General features: G+C 37.6%; 1 protein-coding gene across 1 annotated transcript in view; it reads right to left on the reverse strand.

Moving 5' to 3' along the window:
- Positions 1-21,649, reverse strand: part of SYT16 (synaptotagmin 16) — a 78,032-nt gene that overhangs the window by 31,759 nt on the left and 24,624 nt on the right. The window lies entirely within an intron of this gene.

Genomic DNA, 21,649 nt, shown 5'->3' on the forward strand with positions numbered 1-21,649 from the left:
ATACCGCTTTCCCCACATTCCCCACATCCCAGCACACAGTCCTCTCTCAGTTTCTCCAACATGCCCAGATCATCCCTGCCTTAGGGTTCTTTGCCTTTGTTGTTCTGCCTGGAACCTTCCCTCCCCTGGCTCCTGTCACCATTCAGGTGTCAGCTCCACAGTCACTCTACCCTGATCACTTTCCAGATCAGCCTGCCTTAAGCAGTTCATAGCACTTTTTATCTTTCTCTCTTCTCCTCCATAATTTCCATAAAAATAAAGACATCACCTGTTTTGTTAACCCATGTGTACCCATTATGTAAAACAATACCTGTTGCATAATGAGTGCTTAATAGACACTTGTTAAGTGTTGAATAAATTGGTGAACACCCAGTGTTTTATCCCAACCCTGAAGCACTCTCCCTTCTGCCTACACACAGTTCCCTGTGCCTGGAACACTCCTCAGGCCCCATCCAGACTAGTCAAGAATCTAGCTCACATTCAGGTCTCAGCATTGACATCAGTTCTTCTAGAAAGCCCTTCCTGACCCCTTAAGTCATGTTCAAGTCTCCTTCCACGTGTTGTAAAGTCTCTCTCTGCACTGCCCTGGCAGTGCTCCCTCCAGAGTGTGGCAGAATTTCCTGTGTAATTGCCAATCATTCCACCTAACCTGTGCACACCATGAGGGTAAGAGCGCATCAGTCCGCCCAGCTCTGCATCCCTCCAGGCCCAATCTCTGTGCCAGGCACATGGCAGACTACTCCGTAAATATTTTCTGAATGTGACTTGGAAATAATAAATAATGAGAAATTATTTTTTGAAATTTTCCTCCTTCCATCCAAAAGTCACACGATGATTCTGGGGAAGAATGTGGCTGCTAATTCACAGATGGCTCCTGAAGATCACTTCTGAATCAGAAGCTAAGAAGACATTAAAACGCCATATTTTAAGTGAGAGAAAATAGTCTGGTCAAAACACTTATTTTCTGGCTCATGTAAGAGTTGATATTTTTGAGGTTCTTTGGGAAACTAGTAATAGTAACAATCACTTTCTGAATATGTTTTATGTGCCAGGAACTGTCCTAAGTCCCTTACACATATTATCACATTTAACCCACACAAAATCTCTATTATTGTTCCTATTTTCCAAGTAAGAAAATTGAGGCAGGGAGAAGTCTACAGCTGGCTAAGATAACACTGCCAATAAATGATAGAATCAAGACTTGAGTCAAGGCAGCCTGCCTCTCAAGGCCACGTTTCTAATCCCCATGCAGGAGAACCAGAGAGAGGTGGTGGAAGTAATCCTTATTCTGCATACTCACACTAACTAGCTGAATCCCTGTCGCCAAGTTCCTTAACCTCTCTGGCCCTGCTTCCTCGTTTTGTGGGTTATTCCTAACATCTGGATCATTTCCCAGGTCTTTTCTTGATCCAAATTCTCTGACTCCCAACTTCCTGCCCACAGGCATTAAAATTTTATCTGTTTCTCTCTTTTTTTGGAGCAGCTAATCCAAGAACACGGGAGCCCATTGTTGTCAGCTCACTCAATTCTATCAGCTGTGACCAGTGCCATGGGAGGACCTGAGAAGCTAAGTGTCAGAAGAGACTAGATTTTTCATTCATACTCCAATGCATCCCAACAAAAAACCATCACAATGAGCTGCCTGCTCATGTCTCAACATGCTGGGCACTGCACTCTGGAGTTGGGTGAACCATCACATATGGGAGACATCCAGAGACATAGTGGGGCAAAATTAAACTCCACCTTTAGAGTATAAGACCAGCTACGCACCTGGGAGGGAGACAGAGGGATATACACACAGGAGGGGTGGATGGATTAGACATCTGTTTGGAGCTCTTTTCAACTCTGAGATTCCATTCTACTTTTATTGCTAGGCAGGCATTTTTAAAATTTAACTGGTCATAAGTCATCAATTTCAAATTAAGTGAGTTAGCTCATGGATTATTTTCCCTCATATAAAATCAGTAATTATAATTCATTAATTTATCATTATGTGGTCCTTGGTGTTGTTGTTTTTTTCCAATAAGTCACTGATCACCCACAGAGCAAGATTCGCCTCACTGATACAATAATCATGATAGTAATTATAACATTTCCCATTTACTAAACACATACTATATGCGAGGCACCTTTCTTGGAATTTTGCGTATATAATCCCATTTAATCATCATAACAACACCAGGAAGTAGAGATTATTCTTATTCCTGTTGTAGAGATGGGAAACAGAGGCACAGAGAAGTTCAGTAACTTGCCCAAGGCAACACAGTTAAGTAGCAAAGCTGAGGCTTAATCACAGAACCTGAATTCTTAGCCACTGTGCATATCACCAGACATCATTGCATCAGGGCACTACAGCCATATCTAGCTTACTTTTCAGGGGAAGTTGAGAGAACTCTGACACTCCTACCCTGAAATCTGCCAGGAGGCTGCCTCCTTCGTGAGAAGAAAAGAGCAGTAGGAAGAATGGTTAGTCCATGTGGGAGTGAATGCTTTTAGACAAGCTGCAGTATAACCGGCTATTGCTCCTTATGGGATTATAAATACACCTGCCATGCTATTCTTAGCCTTACTCCCCAAGGGTCTCAGGGAGTTCTCTGCCTAAATAGCAAAACCACCCATCCCTCCTGGAAACCGCTGAGCAGCGAAATAAGTCAAGGGTGGCACTATTACAATGATAAAATCAATCTTATATACAGCACTTACCATGTGCCAATCATTGTTCTGAAACTTTGCATATGTTAGTCTATTTACTCCTCACAATAACCCTTAATGAAATAGGTACTTTTTTATCCCCATTGTATGGACGGGGAAAGTGAGGTTAGCAATTTGCCACAATAGTAACAGTTAATAAATAGTGGAACCAATATTCAAACCCAGGCTGTCTTGCTCCAAATACAATGTTATAAATTACCACATAATCTCCCTCTAACCATCTGCTGTCTCAAGGAAACAACATCTTAAATCCTGGTCAAAATCTACATAACTGTTTTGTCACTAAGACAAAATCACATAGTTTGGACTGGAAAGAATTTTCATAAGCATCTATCTATTCTCGTTTTCACAAAGAGAAACCAAAGCCCAAAGTGGCAAAGTGGTCTGCCCACAGCTATACCCTGCCAGGACCAAACATGTGTCTCCAGTGTCCCACGTCAATGAGTTTGCTACATTATCTTCCAAGCTCTCTCGCCAATGGGCTATTTTTTTCCACACTAAAATCTTTACGTCTTTCTTAATTATTCCAGTGATGGTGGGGGCTGGGTGGTGGTGGAGGTGGAAGAGGGCATATAGGGAATAAATAGCGATGGGGGAAAAAAAAGCATTAGAAATAAATATAAAAATAAACAAATAAAATAAAAAGAAAGATCCCAACTACTCACCTTGTAATGAATCTATGTCAACAACTAAATAATGAATCTGGATTTCATTCAACTGAAATCTTTGATAATCACAAAGTCTCATCTAAGTTGTGGCACTTATCTGATATGTAACGGCATATCAAATACCAAGTTCAAACCCCTTTCAAGCTAAGTAACCCGGGAAACAGTGCAGTAGGGATTTGTATTAAAATTTTCACCCCTTCATCTCATTAGCTTGCTAAAATAACAGGAAAAAGTCACACAATTACCATGGCTGTAGATAACATCTTGAAGTTACCCTTGTGCTTTTCCTCAATCACAGAATGCAGAGAGATCTTAGCTACCACCTACACATCAGACTCTTCCGTATTCTCTCTTATGCACAGCTACTTAGCCTCATCCCTTTGTTCACCCACTACTAAGGTGCTACTGTGGGCTTCTTGCACTGGCAGGAAGCTCATTACTTTGACACGAAGAGAGAGCTATCTATAGACCCATAGATATCCAGTCCTACTTCAATGAAGTCATATTGTCTCTCCAACTTTAATAATTTATTTCTATTTTAAATAGATAGGGGCAGAGAAAATGATATCTCCATCTTGCACATTTAAGAGAGGAAGGTGGGTCCCTGTCAAGTGTAATATCAGTTAAAACAAGAGTGGTTAAGGATGTGGAATCTGGAGTCAAACTGACTGTGCTTGAATCTTCTATTTGCTATTTTGAGACCTAAGCAAGTGGTCTGCCCACAGCTATACCATGCCAGAACCAAATGAGATAAACCATATAAAGGCACTTAGCACATGCCCAGCTTATGATATGTTAACTATTTTAATTATGTCCCATCATGGCAGTGCCCTGTGTAGAAACCCTTTTATGATGCCTTGTAGTTACATGCAAAGGAAAGAATGTGCCTGTTCTTGCAATGTTTGACTTAAAGACTCACCATAAGGGTTGTTGTGGGAGAAGGGTAGAAGAAAACCAAGGATGGGAAAGGAGAAGATTAAGTTGATATGTGGGTTGTATGGCCTTCCTTACCTCACCACTCTTTTCCCCAAGTCTGGAGGTGGAGTGCTCTGTAAGAGCTGGCAATGCTGTCGCTCTGTAAGATTTGGCAATGCTCTATAGATGTGGGCAGTGCCCAACACCTGCTCATTTTGTTGTTTCCTTTAAGACAACAAAACCACCAACTGGTAAGGCAAGGAGATTATTTCTTAAGCCTGTCTGCTGCTATTTTACAGATGGAGAAATAATTTCTAAATGATCAGTACAGCTCCAAGATTATTAATTCCTTCTCACCCACATAGGAGCAGCTAGATGGAGGAAAGAACTACTCATATCCTATAGAGGGGAAGTAGAGATAGGCGGGGGTGGGTTGTGCTTGGTGGTGCAGTCCTGGGGCGCTGCTTTTAGCTACAATTATAGGAAAGGAAATCCCTTATATAGACTACCTGGCAAATACTCACAGCAAACGTCTGCCCATGGTAGCTGCATAAGGATAAAAATAATAAAACGCTGGTTAAAGTGAAAAAGCAGAAGGAAGGTCAAAGGTAACAACTGCACATTTCAGATCCTAAAAAAAATGGCCACCGCAATTCAGCCATTCTTGGATTCAGGCAGAATAGGCAAATATATTTATAAATCAGCCAGCCTTGATTTTTTTTTCAAACTATGCTCTATGGAAGTCTAGGGTTCTTCAAAGAAGCTTCAATGCCATTGTATAAGGGATGGCTGTGCTGGAGCAGGCTGAGCTATAAACCATTTACCCAATCAGGGCTATTTCACTTTAATATGGTTTATTGTAAGATTCTATTGGGAAATAGAAAAAATAGGAATCCTGACACTGAAAATGTTTGATGTAACCCAACTCCCTCATGCTATAGAACAGAACCTAAGGTGAGACTGACTACTTAAGAGTCAGTAGCTAGTTAGTGACAGAGGAAGAAAGCATCTGGTTCTCCTGTTCACACCTGTTTTGTCACCCTACACCTTGTATGAAAGGTTTTGATAACTCTACTTCATATATAAACAAAGAGATGGCACATGTAATGGTTAACTATGAGTGAGTCAAATAGAAAAGTTTTTATAAAAATTAGTGACATACAGATCACTATGCAAGGGAAAAATAAGTTACAATCTTGAGGAGTCTATTTCTAATAGCAGAGCAAGTGATTTGAATTAACCTATTATTACTACAAATAATAATAAATTCAGACAAAAAGTTGTAAACCAACCATTTGAAGACATGGAGAATGAGCAAGGGCAGGTAGACATTGGAGGAAATCCAATTTTTGAAAGAAGGAAACTTCACTGGGTGGGATACATGGTCACATTGCTTTTCTGCTAAAAGTACTCCTAAGTCAATGAGACAGGGCACCTAGGACTCAGGCAGAAATCTGAAGCCTATTGACTTGAGTGTACAGAATTCAGGACAGCTAGAACAGCTGGAAATAGACAGAGAAACCCCAGAAAAGAGGGAACCAAAGATAGAGGAATCCAAACATGCATACCAACTTATCTCAAACACTTGGCTCAAACCTGAACTATGAATGCATAGGGGGAGAATCTAAGGAACCCAGAAAAGTAACAACTACAGGGCTAAACATTTGAGCAGACAGTTTGGCTGTATCCTTCCTCGAGGGAGACCAAGTTAGGAACTTGAAGCTAGCCAAGTTAAAGGGGCTTGGTCAACAGTCCAGGTTTTCCATTAAAACTCTGGAAGAGTAATTTTAGAAGTAAGACTAAAAGTAAAAGTGAAATGAGCCCATAGTAACAAAGTATAAAATCAATACTTCACAAGTTCAAAGGAACCGAGCAGTAATTAAATTTGGGGCTAAAACAAAAAGTAACATTCTTTACAGGAAGATGAAAGAATCCAAAGACTTTATAACATTTCATCCTTAATGTCTACTGCATAATCAAAAATTACTAGACATACAAAGAAACAAGAAAAATGTAAAGAAACAAGAAAATTGTGAATTAGCAAGAAAAGAAACAGTCAATTGAAACTAGCCCAAAGATGACTCAGATGTTGAACAAAGAAGACAAAGTCTTTACAGCATCTACTATAAATATGCTCAAAGAATCAAATGGAAAAGTGATAATGATAAATATACAGAAGGATAATCTCAGCAGAAAATAGCAACAATAAAATAGAACTAAGTAGATATCTATACTTGAAAATAAAATCTCTGAAATAAAAATAAAATTCTGGACTGGTTTTATAGCAGATTAGAGATGGCAATAAACTTTGAGGGAACTCAATAGAAAGAAACCAACTGAAGAACATAAATTTGGAAAAAATAAACAAAGCCTCAGTGAACACTGATGGCATATCAAGTTGTCTAAAATATGTGTAATTGGAAAGACAAAACAAAAAAAAAAGTGAAAAAATATTTTTAAAATAATGGCTGAGCATCTCCCAAATTTGGTGGAAAAAAAAAAACAATTCATATACAGATTCAAAATTTGTGGCAACTTAGTTAGAAAGTTCAACAGCTAAGCACATCATAGTCAACTAGCTGAAAATTAAAGATGAAGTAAAATTTTTGAAAATAGGAAGAGAAAAAAAATTTAAAAATGAAGAACAATAATACAAATGAAAACTGACTTCTCTCAGAAAAATGAAAGCCAGAAATTACACTTAAGTGCTGAAATTTAAAAAAAAATTAACATTAAATTCTATAGCCAGAGAAACTATCCTTGAAAGGGGAATGTAAAATCAACAGATTTTAATGTAAATTAATAGAAAATTCATTAGACCTACACTTAAAAAAATATTACAGGAATTTCTTCATGTGAAAGAGACTGGTAAAAATGTAAATTTCCAATCCAAGGGAAAGAATAAAGAGCAATTTTGCATATGGTAAATACAAAAAAAATTTGATGTTTTCTCCTTTAACTTTTTCTAAAGATAAGTGAAGAAAGTATATACTATTGTATTGTGGGAGTTGATAAAATGTGGTGAAATAAAATGTAAGATAACAGTAACACAAAGAGAGAAGTAATGATTTATACTGCTGCAAAATAAAAATCATTGTAAAGTGGTATAATGCAAAGAGTAAATGTTGCAAAGTGATAAAACATTAAACTCGAAATGGACTGTGATAAACTAAAGATGTGCATGTAATTCTTATAGCAACCACTGAATAAAGAAAATACTGAAAGGTATAACTAAAACCTTAATAGAAAAATGAAAATTGCCCTAGCCAGTTTGGCTCAGTAGATAAAGCACTGGCCCATGGACTGAAGGGTCCCAGGTTCGATTCCAGTCAAGGGCATGTATCTTGGTTGCAAGTTCCTGGCCCTGGCCTGGGTGCATGCAGGAGGCAACCAATCAATGTGTCTCTCCACATTGATGTTTCTCTTTGACTCTCCCTCTCCCTTCCAATCTCTCTAAAAATGAATGGAAAAATATCCTTGGATGAGGATTAGCAACAACAATAACAATAAATTAAAATTGCATGCTAAAAACAACAGAAGTAATAGATGATAAAAGTCAGATGCAACAAATAGAAAACAAACATCAAAATAACATACCTATACACAATAATATTCACACATTAAATGCAAATAAAATAAATATCCTATTTGAAAGCAGACATTGTCAGGCAATAAAAATGCATGACCCAACTAGATGATGACTATAAGAAACACACTTTACATATAAATACACAACAGGTTAAAAGTAAAAGGATTTTAAAAGATATGTTATACAAACTGCAAGCATAAGGAAGCTGGTGCAGTTATATTAACATCAAAGTAGACTCCAAGACAAGAATTTAACCAGAGATAAAGAAAGGTAGTTTACTTAGCACAATATCTTCTAGGTCCATCCATACTGTCTCAAATAATGAGATTTCATCATTTTTTATGGTTGAGTAATATTGCATTGTATATATGTACCACCATTTTTTTATCCACTTATTGATTGATAGGCACTTGGGTTGCTTCTACATCTTGGCTATTGTAAATAACCCTGAAATAAACATCAGGGTGTATATCTTCTTTCAAATTAGTGTTTTGGGTTTCTTTGGATAAACTCTCAGAAGAGAGAATTCCTGGGTCATAAGGCAGTTCCATTTTTAATTTTTTGAGCAAACTCCATACTGTTTTCCAGAATGGTTGCATCAATTTGCATTTCCAGCAACAGTGCACAAGGGTTCCAACTGATAGTTACAAAATAGTCCTGGAGGTGAAAAGTACAGCATGTGTATGTAGTTCTGATTGTAAAACTTTCAACTATAAAACTCCTAGGGGAAAAACATAGAAGAAATGTTTGCAATCTTAAGATATGCAAAAGCATGAACCATAAAGGCAACACTGATAAATTAGACTTCATCAACATTTAAAACTTTTGCTCTTTGAAAAATCATTAAAAAATGAAAAACCAAGCCACAGACTAAGAGAAAATATTTATACACATATGTCAGATGAAGGACTCGTTACCCACAATATAAAAAGACCTTTGCAATTCAATAACAATATAACTCCATACAAACAACCCAATAAAAATTTTCAAACCAACACTTTACAAACTAATATGTGCAAATGGCCTACAAGCAAATGAAAAGATGTTTAACATCAGGGTAATACAAATTAAAGCCAAAATGATACACTAATAAAGTTTTTTTTTAAGTGACCATATTAAGGGCAAGAAAGTAAAGCATCAAATATTCTGTACACTCCTGGTGGAAATGTAAAAATGGTAAAACAATTTTAATAGTTTCTTAAAAATTAAGCATACATTTGACCATGTAACCTAGCCACTCCATTGCTAGATATTTTCCCAAAGGAAAAATAAAAAAGCACATGTCCACACAAAGACTTTTACACAAATATTCATAGAAGCTTATATTTGTAGTAGCCAAAATCTGGAAGTAACCCAAAAGTACATCAACAGTAACACAAAAGGTGAATGGATAAACAAATTGTGATATATCGATACAATGGAATATTAGTCAGCAATCAAGAGGAATCAACTATTTATATCTGCAACAATATGGATAAATCTCAAGTGCAATAGCTGAGTGGTAAAAAAAAAAAAAGTCAAAAAAGACTACACTGATAAAAAAAATAGTACCCATTATATGATTCCATTTATACAATATTCTAGAAAATTTTAAATAATATATTGTGATAAATAACAGACCAGTAGTTCAGTAATTGTCTTGGGGGGAGGGGAAGCTACTGAGAAAGAAGAATGAATGACCATGGGGCATGAGGAAACTTTTGGAGTGATATAAATGTTTGTTTTCTTAATTCTGGTGGTAGCTTCACATGTATAATAATAAATCAAACTCGTCAAATTACACACATGCATTTTATTGTATTTCAATTGTACCTCAATAAAGTTTTTTAAAAGCGGTTGAAGTAAAGCTATATCCCATGGTAGCCTTATCTCTCCCCGATGCAAGGCATGAGGACCTCCCCTATTGACTGAAATGTTCCCAGTCTTGAGCCATTTCTGTGCAGTTGAGAAGGCTCCAAGCCAGTGAGGTCTAGAACTTGTCCTCCTGCTTTAGCCCTAGCAAAGATGTCTGAGGGCCAGAGTGCCCGCAAAATGGAGCATCTCTCTGATCCCCACTGTGTATACCTGGGAATTCTTCTGGTTTTCTGATTTACAGTCTGGGTTTCTAGATAAGGCTTGAAATGCTACCCTCATTTACCTCTTGTCTAACCTCTGTATGTATCTAGTTATTGGACCCTATTGCCAACAGCCAACAGCTACTAACTAATATCAAACCTAGATGACCCTGGATACAGACAATGCTGCCACAACTCCCCTGAAGCCATACTCAGCTCACCTTATTTATATGCATAAATATAAACTTTGTGAGAGGAAAGTGTTTGCCTAGATCAGCCCCAATTTTCCTTGCATCTCTGGACAGGAATTTGTATTACTAGTTATTAACCACTTAAAGCAGGGGTGGGCCCTTTTTTCTGCCAAGGGCTGTTTGGATATTTATAACATCATTCACAGGCCATACAAAATTATCAATTTAAAAATTAGCCTGCTATATTTGGTCAAATATCTAATTAACTCACCCCTAATGCCTTGGCAGGGCCAGACCAAATGCTTCTGTGGGCCTTACAAGGCCTGCAGCCAGCCGTTCCCCACCCTGGACTAAGGGATCAGCCCTGTATCCAGGGCTACTTTAGTCTTTTTAAGACTTATTTCTCTTCCCCATCAGGCCAAACTCATTCAAGATATGAGAAGAAGCATTGTGAAAACATTGAAGGGTAGGGTGATTGGCTGATTGTAGGGATATTCTGAACAGACCTGTATTTGCACTCACTGGGCTCTCATTTCTCACTATTTGAACTCTTGAGTAAAAATGTTGTCTGGTGATCTTAGACAATCACTCTAAGCTGTTTCATCACTGCAACAGGGCTGACCTGGACGAGAGCAAGTGCTAAACTGTCAACCTCCCTGTTGCTTTCAAGCTCTGCTCTCTAATTTGTATGCCTCCTACAAGGGAATTTCTTGATGGGGCCCAAGTGTTGTGTTGTTTTCCTACAAGGGTGGCATTTACATACAAATTAATGGCCAACACTGTAATTTACTCTGCTGAGAACTGAGGTGACTGGATAATTAAATTTCTGCACATGCAGAGAAAACATAAAACCAGCATGGTTGTTCTTGCTTTTTTTCTCCCCAACCCCCAATAGTTCTCCATCACTCCAAAGAATTCTTACAAGCAAATGTGAATCAACATTTCATTTTACAAATGTGCTGATTAGGGAGACAAAAACAATCCCATTGCCATGGATACTAAAATGCAGGGCACGGGATGTGTAACCAAGGTGGAGAAAGATAATGAACAGATCTTGTGATTTGCAGGTATTGTTTCTGAATTTCTAGTTGTTCACTTCATCCCCTCATCTTCCCATCCTGTGCTGCAAATGATCCTCAAGTCAGTTCCCAAGGTGTTGTTTTATCTTGCAATAGACCCCAGCCAATATACAGAGATAATTTCTATAAGACAGTTTCAAGTCTCCTCAGCACCAAATCTAGGGTAAATACTAATATATCCAAATATATCATGACAACTGAAAAGAAACAGACTAAAACAGTGACTTAGCTAAGTAACAGCTTTTTCAGAAAAAAAGCCATATCCCCCCAAAAAATAATCATGCATGCATATGTCATATATTCAGTGGGGATATGCATACATTAAAATAGCAGCCCCCAGTGATGCCCTGAAAATCAGAAAAAATAATGGAAAATTTTCTAAAAATTCAATTTTCCCCATAAAGTTTGTATACTTCAAGTGTCTGTTGTTATACATGCTGACAAGCAAAAGCAGGTAATAAAGCAAATGAGTATTAACAAAGAACTTGCTAATCATGCTTCCTTCTTCAGCTTGTTTTGTTGCAAACATGCATACTCACAGCTGTGACTGTTATATGGCTTACATAATCTAGTCACATTTTCCATTGGAAAAATGATTCCTGATTCATGATGAAAATAAGTGCATTAAAATTTCATGGGGTGCCACAAAAAAACACCTCAATTTTCAGGCATTGAACCACCTGAACAAGCCAGGCACCACTGAATTAGAAATGTTGCCCTGGGTATAATAATATCCCTGTTTGATCCATAATCTTAACCATCATGCAGAGTTTAGCTTCTATTATTTCTCTTACTTACATTTTCTAAATGGGTTCGTGTAGCTGCAACTCTTCTAACATCTTTAAGTAATCTGCAGTCTTAATTTATTCTTCTCTTGTCTGTCCCCTTAATGTCTAATATACTATCCTATATAATAAAATCCTAATATGCAAATTGACCAAATGACGGCATGACCAGCAGAACGACTGGTCGCTATGATGCTCACTGACCATCAGGGGGCAGATGCTCAATACAGGAGCTGCCCCCTGGTGGTCAATGCACTCCCACAGGGGGAGCACCCCTCGGCCAGAAGCTGTGCTCTCGGCTGACGAGCGCAGCGGCGGTGGCAAGGAGCCTCTCCCACCTCTGCTTCAGGTGGGCAGTAAGGAGCAAGGGGTCCTGGAATGTGAGAGCCCCAGACTGTAAGAGGGATCAGGCCTTAGCCAGCAGGCAGACATCCGCCCCCGAGGGGTCTCAGACTGCGAGAGGGCACAGGCCGGGCTGAGGGGACTCCCCTTCCAGTGCACAAATTTCGTGCACCAGGCCTCCAGTTAGGTAATAATGCTTCAATAATAAACAAACAAACTTAACATTAGTACAATGCTGTATTCATCAGGGTTCTCCAGAGTAACAGAACCAATAAGAGTGTATATATATATATATATATATATATATATATGTGTGTATGTGTGTGTGTGTGTGTGTGTGTGTGTGCGCGCGCGTGTGTGTGTATTAAAAGCGTAATATGCTAATTAGACTGAATGTCCTTCTAGATGAAGCCAGAGCTGCAAGGGAAGCCCGGGTCCCGGGTGCCAGAGGGAAACTGGTGCCGGCAACTGTGGGAAGGAAGGCCTACTCTTGCACAAATATACTGCATCAGGTCTCTAATATACATATAACTCACATAACTGTAGAGGCTGGAAAGTCCCAAAATCTGCAGTTGGCAAGCTAGAGACTAAAGCGGCCACAGTGTAGTTCCAGCCTCACTAAAGGTCTGAGAACCAGGAGAGCCAATGCTGTAAGTTCTAGTCAGAGGGCAGGAGAAGGCTGATGTCCCAGCTTAAGCAGACAGGCAGGTAAAGTTCCTTCCCCCTTACTCAGCTTTTTCCTTCTATTCAGGCCTTCAATTGCTTGGGTGAGGTCCATCCACATTAGAAAGGGCAATCTGACTTACTCAGTCTACTGATTCAAATTTCATTCACAAACACTCTTCCAGACACATCAAGAATGATATATCACCAATGATCATGGCACCATGTGGCCCAGTCAGATTGACATGTGAAATTGACTATAAAAAATAGAATATAAAAACTAAATACAAAGCAGAAAGAAAACCAATAAGATGCAGACCTCATAAGGTTTTAATCCCAGCTCGGACACTTTCCAATTGGGCGATCTTGGGTGATCACTAAGCCTGTTTATTCATCTTTTAAAATTAGACCAGCTTTTGGCTCCAGCTGTATGGAAGCCTGAACCATATATATTGGTACAAACTCATAGAAATACTGATGAAATTAGAACCCGGTGTTAGTCCAAAGGGTAACCAACTCGTTTGCAGGTGCCGTAGGCTTGTATCTAGGATATTTGTAGTCCTGGGTTCATACAAGCCTGGCTGGATTCGGGACCCTGGCATAAGGCTCCTACTCTTTAATAAGGGCTGCCCTTTTTTTTGAAAAGGGGACTAGTAAAATTTCATCTAACATGTTGGACCTAGAGAAGTGGCAGAAGAGTGTGCTATCTGTTAGGGATGTAAATGAAGGGGGGAAATCATATGAGAAATAAAAACATTAAGTTTTTACTTCTCACAGAGATATAATATCAGCACAGTGCAGATATCTGAAGGCAAGGACTTAATCAAATAAATGGTTAAGCACCTATGGAATACAGGAGACCCCACAGAAGCAAAGGGCAAAACTTGTCTATAAAAACACCTCTATAACCCAAGGTGCACAGGATTATATCCCTCACTAAGCACAAAAATGACCCCTTCTGAAGATAAGCTCACCCCCCACCCTACACACAGAATATAATATACAAGAGGGATTAAGCTACCACGAGGTGGGATAAAACAATCTAAGAATACACAATAATTTCAAGCATATAAGAAAGATTTACAAAAATTAACTCTGTATTAGGCCATAGAGGAAGCTTCAAAAATGCAATTAGACCATATTCTAATTTCAAGACAGTTAGAAATAAAACAAAAGACCTTTTAAAAATTATAAAAATGCTTTTGGAGACCAGAAACCACATTTTTAAATAATTGATGGGTCAAAGAAGAAACCATAATTGGAATGATAAAATATTTATAACTGAAAAATAATGACCACATCACATATCATATACTTGTAGTACCTAAAGGAAATTCAAGGATTAATTTAAGATATATATTAGAAATAAAGAAAAAGATTAAAAAATAAATATGATAACTGATTAGTTCAAGATGTTATCAATCAACAGCTTAAAGCAAAATACAAGGAAGAAATAGAAAAAACTAAAACAGATATTAATAAAAATATTTTAATGTATTTTTATTGATTTCAGAGAGGAAGGGAGAGGCAGAGAGAGATAGAAACACCAATGCCCCCTACTGGGGACTGAGCCCATAACCTGGGCATGTGCCCTTGACCAGAATGGAACCCGGGGCTCTTCAGTCTGCAGGCCGATGCTCTATCCATTGAGCCAAACCAGCTGGGGAAACAAAAATCTTAATATAAAGAAAACATTAAAAACTAGAAAGGATAAAAACTAACTTTTAAAGATAAACCATGACAAGATTGACTGAGACAAACAATCTATTTACAAATATAGTGAACATTTTAAAACCACAAGAGAAAAAAAAACACAAGTTTAAATAATTTTAATAGAAAACATATACCCTAAAAGCCATTAAAAAATAAAATATAGAAAAAATGTAAAACTTACATATCACATCAAGATAGTTTTATATGATTCTTTCCAACTTTGAAAGATATGAACTGTTCTTATATACAAGCTTTTCTAGAAGAAAAACTTCTTGTATCCTTTTAATAAGAATAACATAAACTCAAGTAAGATAATGTATGTAATATATCAATCTCTTATTATCCTAGTTGCAAATATCCTAAACTAGAGAGCAGTACACAAAACTTACATTTGTTTAAAAACAAATACATCAAGAATAAGAATTTATAGCAGAGAAGCACAGAAGTTTAAGTATCATGACAGTTTCATAAATGTGATTAACCACATTCATAGATTAAAGATGAAAAACATAATCATCTCAATAGATTTGAAAAATCATTAAATTTCAACACCCATTCACAATAAAAACTCTTAGAAAACTAGTAATAGAAAAAAAACTTTCTCCATGTGAAACAGAAAATCTACCATGTATCATACTCAAAAGTAAACTTTTTTTAAGCATAGTTGGTATAGGGAATATAGACAATAATATTGTGATAAGTTTGCACCGTTACAGGTAATTATTAGAATTAGTGGAGTGATCATTTTATAAGTATAAAAATGTTGAATCATTTTATTGTACACCTGAAACTAATATAACTAATATAGTATTGTATATAAAAAGTAAACTTTAGCATTCTTTAGAAAAAATGAAAGATAAGAAGACTTTCATCACTTCCTTGTGATTTTGTACTGGAGATCTTACAAGTGCTATAAAACAAGAAAAATAAATGAAGAATGTGGATTGGAAAACAAAAATGAAATTCCAAGAGATCTAACTTTCCATGTTTAAAAAAGTCCAAGAAAAGCCAAGGTCAACCTTTAAATTATTAAGAGTTTATCAAGGAGACATTTTCCTCTGATCAAGATGGAATAATTAGTACCAATTTACCTCACAGATGAAACAACAAAAAACCTGGACATAAATAATTGTTCTCAAGATAGTGAACATTATACAACAAAAAGAGGGGACACGTAAGAGATGAAAAATGAGCAAGTAAGTCCCTCTGATAGCTCAAACTGACTGCCTGGAGAGAAAATTTGAGACCACCAAGCAAGGAAGGGAAACCCAGGCAGAGCTGGTGGTCTCCCTGAGTTGAGGAGATGGAATTAGGAGGCCAGGGAGGGACACACCAAAGCAACATTAAAGAGGAAAGCTACAGAGAGAACTTCAGAGATCTGCTGTACTTGAGCACTCTGCTGAATACTGATGTGTGAGGAAACTACCTGAAGCCATGGAGAGAACCAGTGGAAAAGATTGAAGGTAACAACATCTGGAGCTCAGTGCCTGGTTCAACTAGAATAAGAAATCTCTTAAGTAATGGGGTATCAGCTAAACTATTCAGGAGGGTTTTTCCTCAGTGAGGAAGAGCAATTATCACTAGATAAAACAATACTTTGGCCCTACCTAACAAAGCTTAAAACCAAGACCTAAAAATAATCAAACTGTTTCCAGGTAACTTAACCACATCCCAGAACAAAACTCAAAAATATTTATACATCCAGCATGCAACAAGGTAAAACTGACAGTGTTTGACAGTAAGTCAAAAATTTCCAGGCATACAGAAAAGTAGGAAAACATCACCGATAATGAGGGGGGAAATCAGTCAATTGACATGGAGTAAGAAATTACATCATAAGATAATAGAATTTATAGACAAGAACATTAAAACAGTAAATATCACTGTATTCCATATATTTAAGAAGCTAGAAGACTGAACATAATAAGGAGAGATATGGAAGATTCAAATGGAACTCAGAAATAAAATCCACTCTGTCTAAGATGAAAAACACACTGATTGAGATTGATTCAGAGTGAGCGATGCCAAAGAAAAGACTAATAAGCTATCCAAAATGAAGCACAGAGAAATATAATCACTGTCAAAACATGAGCAGAGCAGCAGTGAGATCTTTGGGCAGCATAAAATACATGTAATTGCAGACCCTGAAGGAGTGAGGGGAGCAGAAAAATATATGACGAAATCACGGCCAAACTTTCCTATATTTGATGAAAATGATAAACCCATCAATTCAAGAAGCTCAACATATCCTCAGTCCAAGAAATATGATGAAAACTACACCAAGGCACACCATAATTAAGTTGCTGAAAGTGAGTCAGAGATAGAACAAAACAATAGAGTGAACACTACTGTACACTATGGACTATAGTTAGTAATACAATTGCTTCATCAATTGTAACAAATGTGCCTCACCAGACTGAGATATTAATAATAGGAGAAACAGGACAGGAGGAGAGTATTTGAGAGTTCTCAGTAACTTCTGCATAATTTTTCTGAAATTGTAAAAATAGACTATTTTTTTAAGTAGAGGAAAAGGGCTTTATGAACAAAGGAACGTAAATAAGGATGACAGCAGGTTTCTCGTTGTGATACTCACAGTCAAGAGTATTTTTTAAGTGCTGAAAGAAAAAAACACTGACAGATTTCTATACCCAGAGAAAATATCTTTCAAAAACAAAATTAAAATAAAGACGTTTTAGAAAGAATTCATCACCGGCAAAACAAGAAATGTTAAAATAAAACAAAATTAAAAAGCCCTTCAAACAGAAGAAAAAAGATACCAGCTATAAACTTGCAGCTACAGAAAGAAATGAAGAGCGCCTGAAGTCACTATGTGAGTAAAAATGCAGAAAGACTTAGGTTCTTATTATGTAAATTTCTTTTTTTAAAGGTCCCAAGTTTTATATATGTATTATACAGATGTTAATTTTGACATTCTAGAGTCTTTGTTTCTCTTTAAGTAATGATATTATGATTTTACTTTATTATTATTTATTATTTTATTTTTTTTAGGAAACCACTCCTCTCCAAATCTCAATCCACAAGGTTGGAGTGAGGCTGACGGCACATGTCTTCACTTTAAGGTAGTCATACACCTCCAATCTGGCCAATGACAGCCAGCCTCAGGACTTCCTTAGAAATATTGAAAATTATTTTATTCTAGCTTATGAACCCCACAGCTGGGGTTGGCAAGTTTGAAAGATATAAGCCTATATCTACAATCACCTAGCATAGCCTGACAGTGAGAGAAATCAATACAGAAAAAAGCAGAACAAAGAATTGTGGGTTCTTAATACTAACACCTGCTATGAACTGGAGCCAGTCATTCCTGTATCTAGCACAACTTACTGGGCGTTCACTTACGTGAGCCAATAAACTTGAGCAGGTGTGTGTGTGTGTGTGTGTGTGCGTGTGCGTGTGTGCGCGCGCGCATGCACAAGGCCCTTCTGAACTAAATTTCCATTACTTGCAACCTGAAGGATTCTGATTAATACAATAGTCAAACGTAGAGAATATAATAGGTGAGAACAAAGAGATCTCCATTCTAGATCTGCCTCTGTTAACATTAAATTATGAAATCTTGGCCAAGGAACTATATGTCCTGTATATTGCTCTTTCCTCTGAATTCCTACAATAAATACTATCTGCATAATTCATTAAGTAAATACATATGTACTGCCTTGTGATATGTCTCCTCTCTTGACTATATTTAAATTTTTATTAACATTTTATTCACTTACATCTTATTTCCCCAATCGGATTATATGTCCTTAATTCCTCCCAGACAGCTAATGCTGTTCCCCTGAACCCAAACACACACAAAGCACACCTAATATGGATAAGCTGATCTATTAGGGTCCTCTCTATTTAAAATAAAGTTATGATTTTGTAAGAATACTATGGTCCCAAATATCATGACTGTTTTCTGATTCTACAACATTTCATTCACATTGACCATGCCACCCATGCCTTGTCCCTGAAATACCATGGGTCCCCAGAACCAGAGTCTGCCTTGGGCTTTTACAGCCCCAAGATAAAGTACAGGTGCCCATGACACTGTCAGCATACTGAAAGCATTGGCTGAATTAAACTGAATCTATTTATGTCCAGAAATGTTTTCCTTTACTGAAGAAGAACAGAAGTGAAGAGCAAAGGATTTAGAATCACAAGACTCAAGTTTTAGTTCTGGTTCTGCCATTTGTTAGCTGTGTGCTATTTGCTACTTGTTACTTGTTACTTAACTTATCAGAGCTGTCATTCATATATAAATGGAAATACCAATTCCTGCCTTGCCTTTTAAGATTGTTGTGAGGGACAAAAGCAAAAATCTGTGGGCAAAGAGGGACTACAAGCAATTTTTACTAAGCATTATGCTGTACTCATCCTATATAATAAAAGGCTAATATGCAAATAGACTGAACAGCAGAACGACCAGTCTCTATGATGCGCACTGACCACCAGGGGGCAGATGCTCAACACAGGAGCTGCCCCCTGGTGGTCAGTGTGCTCCCACAGGGGGAGCACACTGCTCAGCCAGAAGCCGGGCTCACGGCTGGAGAGCGCAGCAGTGGTGGCGGGAGCCTCTCCCACCTTCATGGCAGCACTAAGGACCCCTTGGGGGGATGTCTGCCTGCCAGCTAAGGCCTGCTTCCTGCAGGGATATCCCCCAAGGGGTCCCAGACTGCAAGAGGGTGCAGGCCAGGCTGAGGGACACACACCCCCAGTGCAGGGATGTTGTGCACCGGGCCTCTAGTATTACATATAATATTACATTTAAAATTTATCATATCCTCACTTATTGTAACCTGACTTGACAGATGATGTTACTGAGGCTCACAAAAGTCAAGTAACATGTAGGCTCTGTGTGACTCCCAAATCCATGTTCCTCCCATCACACTATTCTACTTGGTAAACACAAGTTGTACAAATAGCAAAATAGTGTTCCATTCCCCGGGTCCCAGGGGACTGTGAAAGACAACAGGCTGGGCTTCAAAACCAAATGAAAAAGAGGACATGAGAATCAAAGTGGAACCCAAAGAGTCCCCGAGTATCCACAGTAGTTAGGGTTGACAAAATCATGGAGAACATGCCACTTTAACTTTTCCTCCCGTGCCCAAAGCAGAGGACACTCACTAGTCATGGTTCTCTTTCCTGAGAAGCTTGGCTGTGGCCTCAGAATCTGAAAACCTCACTCCAAATGGCAAAATCCACTCCTCAGAGCTGCCTGCATGATGAAGCCGCTGGTCATACTTGGGCCATGTAAGGACTCTGCCTCTACCCTGTTTATAGGCTGCAGAGTGGAACCGATGCCAGGCCAGGAAGCAGAGTGGAAAAGGGAAAAAGAATGGGAGGAAATTCACTTACTGAAAAGTCCATCTGCTTAATAAACAGCAATGGCCATGCCACGTGCAAGGCCCAGAGCCTGATGTCAGGCATACACACGAATAGAATAAACCCCGGCCCTCAGCGGGCATTTATAATCCCACCAGCTCTGTCTTCTATGATACCAAAGGCTTCGGAGTGCCATGAAGCAGGCAGGAAAAGTGGGCTCCTTTAAGAATGCAGAAGTAGCCTAGATGGGTCAGCAGCTAAAGAGACTGCCAAGTCCATTGTTGGAACCCTTGGGGTTTGATATGTTTCAGAATTCGGGTCTCTTAGATTTTAAAAAAGCAACATGGTGCACATACCATATATTATTTAATGCCCCCATGGAATCTTGGGCAACACCTCCCAATAAAACACATTAATAATTAAAACATGTGAATATTCACTCAGGGAGATGAGTAAAAGCTCTAAATAACTACATTCAGTTCAAATCATAAAAATAAAATTCTAGTTTTTGATGTTTTGGATTTTGGAATTCCAGATAAGGGTTAGTACATGTGTACTAGGATAATGTTGAAAATATCAATTTAAGATAGAAGGTAATTATGTATATGATTTCTAGAAAAGACATCCCAAATCATATGTTGGTATTTAATAAAGGTATGCAAATCTTTTACCCACATTTATTCATAAAATAATACATTTTTAAGATACAGGAATCTCAAATATTCTAAAAATTATTGTTTTATGATATTAAAGTACATTTTCAGGGTAATGCACAATTTTAGGGTCTGGAGATAGCATAGAGTAGTAAAGAAATTACACAAATACAAAGAAAACTAAAAGGACCTTGGGAACAGGGATCCTATTATAATTGAGCTGAAGGGACAAAGAGCTCATGCCAACATCTTTTCCCAATTGGGTTGGTTGTCTTGTTATTCTGTTGGTGGTTTCTTTTGCTGTGCAGAAGCTTTTTGGTTTGATATAATCCCATTAATTTATTTTTGCCTTTACTTCCCTTGCCTCTGTGGTCTAATTCATAAAATCCTAAGACCAGGTCCATAAGTTTAGTACCTATGTTTTCTTCTATGTATTTTATTGTTTCAGTATTATATTTAGGTGTATGATCCACTTTGAGTTAATTTTTGTATATGGGGACAAATAGCAGTTCAGTTTCATTCTTTTGCATGGAGAGTCCTCAAAAAATTAAGAATATAGTAACCATATGATTCAGCAACCCCTCTTCTGGGCATCTACTCAAAAAATTTGAAAACATTTATTCACAAAGATGTTCACTACAACCAAGACCTAGAAACAACTAAAGTGTCCTTTGATAGATTATTGGATTAAGAAGATGTGATATATATATATATATATATATATATATATATATATATATATATTTATATTTATATATATATATATTTATATATATATATATATAAAATGGAATACTATTCAGCCATAAAAAAGATGAAATGCTGCCACTTGCAACAACATGGATGGATCTTGGGACTATGCTAAGTGAAATAAGTCAGATGGAAAAAATCAAGAACCATATGACTTCACTCCTTTGTGGGATAAAAAACTGAAAGCAACAAATAAGACAAACA

The sequence above is a fragment of the Eptesicus fuscus genome, chromosome 5, assembly GCF_027574615.1.
Source record: "Eptesicus fuscus isolate TK198812 chromosome 5, DD_ASM_mEF_20220401, whole genome shotgun sequence".
Lineage (NCBI taxonomy): Eukaryota > Metazoa > Chordata > Mammalia > Chiroptera > Vespertilionidae > Eptesicus > Eptesicus fuscus.